Consider the following 3,910-nt stretch of genomic DNA (forward strand, 5'->3'; position numbering starts at 1 on the left):
CCCTGGCGGCTTCAAAGTCTGCTCCTCCAGGCGCAGCGCAGGGAGAGCGGGGAGCTGGACCTGGGGGCACCCCCGCTGCCTCAGGCGCCCCGGGTCCCAGCCCTGGGGGCACCTGCCTGGAGGCCCACTTCAAACAGGCCGGCAGAGCCCGGCGCGGACGCAGACCCGCGCGGGAGGGTCGGCCTCTTTGAAGCTGCCGCCACATCAAAGCTGCCCGCGGCCCCTCCTTTCCCGCCCCCAGGCCGCGCTCTCGTGCGCAGAGCGCACCCCGGTTCCCTCGGGCTCTCCTTCGGGGGCCGAGCTCCCCAGCCTCCCCTCCTCCCCGGGCTGGTGGGGACGCCCTGGTGGGGACGCCCGCATCGCGCGCCATCCACCCTTGGGGCACCCACGCTTCCGGGGCCCCGCGACACCCTCACCCCCGCCCCGTGCTCCTCTGGGGCTGGGAAGGAGGCCGCAACGGGAGGACTCGAGCCGGGGGCGCGCCGCACCGCGCGGCTCACTCTCAATATAGACTCCGCGGCTTCCTTCGCCCACCAGCGCCAGGCAGGCGGGAGGGGGAGGGGGCGGCGCACGTCTCTTGGGAGACGACTGTTCACGCTCCGAAAGGAACCTCTCAAATTAAATTAATTAAGCCCTGAAATATTTCACACAGCACTGCAGCCGCCTCTGCAGGGCTCCCTGCCCGCTCCCCCCACCCACAGCACCCAAACACGAGAGGGGGCTGCCGGAGGCTCAGTGGGGCAGCCCTCGACCCAAGGGAGGAAGGAGACGGGGATCTGCTCCCCACCCGCCATCAGGAGCCCTGCCCGCCTCCGTGGCCATCCTGCCCTGCCCTTGCATGGCCCCCTTCCTGCTGGGACCTGAAGGCCCTCCAGGGCTGGGCCAGCGGTGGGCACAGAGCTGCGGTCAGGGCTCCCATCCTCTCCTGGTGGAGGGGCTTGCCTGCCCCTCCCCCCACCCCCCCAAGCTCCTGCTCAGGCTTTGTGGTCAGGGCCCCCATCCTCTACTAGGGGGCCCTTCCTGCCCTCCGCCCAACCCCCCCTTAGCTCCTGCTCAGCTCCGGGCCCAGTAGGAAGGTGCTGAGGGACACCACCAACCGGAGCCCTGGGATGAAGGCTCAGTTGCCAGGGCCCAGCGGAGGGTTGAGGGAGGGGCCACAGTGACCCTGGCGACACAGACCCTCCTCCCCAAGAGACACTCAGCCCAGGTTCCCCAGGTCAAAGCTGAGAAGGGGTAGGAAAGGCCGGGCACCTGCCGGGCATGAAGGGGATGCCAAGCACCCAGGCCGCTGGCTCAGCAGCTGGGAGACCCTGCCCCCACCACAGGCTGGCGTGGGCTTTGGAGGCAGCCAGGAATAGGAGCACCCTCCGTGGCCAGGAGGTGCCCGGAGGCGTTTCCCAAGCAGGCCCCACCGAGGCATGTGTGCAGAAGCAGCTCCACTGACAACGATGATGAATCAGCAGAGGAAGCCGGAGGGGGGAACCGGCCCAGAGGACTCTGCTGGCCCAGGTGACAGAGCAGCAGAGCCGGGTGGGGCTCTGGGGCGGAGAGGGGGCAGGATGCTGAGGGGACCTGGGAGGAGGTCGGCTGTGGGTCAGCACCAGGAGAGGCTGCCAGGGTCCTGCCAGCCAGACAGCTCCGGGTGCCTTGTGTTTGCCTCCTGCTGACCCCACCCCACGGATTATAAGAGAGGGAGCCTGGTGGTAGAAAGGAGAGATCTCAAAACCAGGGACCTCTGGAAGGAAAGGCAGGTGATGGGGGCTGGGCAGGGGCCAGGCCTGCCAGCCTCCGGGTGGGGTGCCCAGGAGAGGCTGCGGTGGCCAGTGCCAGCTGGGATGGGGCTGCAGGAGCAGACGGGCACTTACCGAGGGTGCAGCTGTGTGGGCAGCGCAGGTCGGCATCCCCCTCTACCCTAGCCGAGAGTGCGACACAGCCAGGGACACAGCCCAGGACCCCAGGGGCCAGGAGGCACCTGCTCGTCCTCGTCCTGGCAGGCCGAAAGGCCGGGCCCTGCCCTCAGCATGCCCCCACCAGACACCGCGCACTGAACTCGGGGCAGGAGACGCCCCAGGAGAAGGCCAGGCAACCAGACATTCCTGATTCTCCCATGGGTGGTAAACGGCCAGGCACACGTCAGAGGGCGTCTGAGAAAGAAACAGCACTGGCTTGGTAGAAACAGACAGCTTTAAAGTGTCTTACTGTTTATTGTATTGATTTACCAGGATTTCGTAAGTTGCTACACCTATAAAACAAGAAATCCCCACAAAGGATGAAAAAACAAGGAGGAGCTCTAAAATATAACAGTAAGAGCTAGAGAAAGAAAGTGTGAAATAAAGACTAAAAACATGAGACAATGCCCAACAAGGCAGAGCAAAAAAGAAAAAGTGAAGTGGGGAGAGGTGTCAGCCCAGGAGAGAGGTGATCAGCCCAGGAGAGAGGTGATCAGCCCAGGAGCAGAGGGAGTAGCTGAGTGGAGAGAGGTGATCAGCCCAGGAGAGAGGTGATCAGCCCAGGGTGAGACCTGAGGGGGTAGCTCAGTGGAGAGAGGTGATCAGCCCAGGAGAGAGGTGATCAGCCCAGGAAAGAGGTGATCAGCCCAGGGTGAGACCTGAGGGGGTAGCTGAGTGGAGAGAGCTAATGCCCGGAGCAGATGGCCCTGCCAGAGCAGAAGGCCCTTGTCCGCCCGTCCACTGCCCACACATGGACCCACATCCGGGCACGGTCTCTCAAAGGTGAGGCCACGGAAGCATGCTTCATTCACTCACTCATTCACTCGACAAGTACGCACTGGGCTTCTCCAGGGACAGGCATTTGAACCAACGACAAAAGAAGGCGCCCACACGGTGGGCTTAACACCGTCAAGACACCTGGCTAGGGCTGGACAGAAAGTCACTGCAGTGGCCACTCAGTCCTGACCCAGAGAAAGTCCCCGAGGGGGAAAGGTGAGCCTCCCTGGGGGACCCCACTGGTCTTCTGCATAAGTGACGCCTGGTGCACAATAAAGACGATGGCATACACAGAGAAGCAGGAAAAGTGACCCAGACCTCCAGAGAAAAGCAGCCAACGCGGCGGGCGGCAGCTGGCCCAAGCGGCAGGATTTTCTGAAAAGGATTTCGCAGTAATATTACAAAATATCTTTTTAATTAGAGGAAAAGATGCACAAAAAGAAGTCACTGAAAGGACCACACAGCAGACTGGACACAAGAGAAGAAAGGACTGGTGAAGTCTAAGACAGGCCAACGTAGAGCGTGCGAGCTGAACAGAGCGCAGCAGAATGAGACAGTCTGCCTCACGGGCCCCTGCGAGGGCCCCGGGCGAGGACGTTGAGGACAAGTGGTCTACAGCCATGTCTAAAGAGATAACAAAGGGGGGGGGGCGCCAAACACTGAAAGAGGGAAGAAGGGGCGATAATTAAAAATACCTGGTTGGCAGCGAACAAGGCAGCAAAGGAGGAAGCCTGTACGGGAAGCAGAAGAAGCGAAGAGAAGACGGACGGATGGACGGTGGCCGCCAACGTACGGGAAGCAGAGGAAGCAAAGAGAAAATGGAAGGACGGATGGCGGCTGCCAACCGCAGCACGCGCGCGACCACAGCGAGGGCGGACGCCCGAACATGCAGCCCGCAAGAGGCTCAGCGCGAGCAGACGGCACACCCAGCCTGAAAGAGGGGGAGGACGAAGCTGCACCAGGCAGGCCCTGAGCACGCGGGGGCAGAGGCCGCCTGTGGTGACCCTCCGCTGGCAGAGGACGGTCCAGCTCTCAGCCTGGCGGGATTAGAGGGTCCGGAGAAGTGGAATGGGAGGCGGGAACGAGAGGGCAAACGCGGGGTTTCACGAGTGAAGGAGGCTGTCCACCTGCGTCCCACGCAGGGACGGGGCAGGCCTGCCACGGACCACGGACTCGGTGCCGTG

This window comes from Bison bison, unplaced genomic scaffold, assembly GCF_000754665.1.
Source record: "Bison bison bison isolate TAMUID 2011002044 unplaced genomic scaffold, Bison_UMD1.0 scf7180017864080, whole genome shotgun sequence".
Classification (NCBI taxonomy): domain Eukaryota; kingdom Metazoa; phylum Chordata; class Mammalia; order Artiodactyla; family Bovidae; genus Bison; species Bison bison.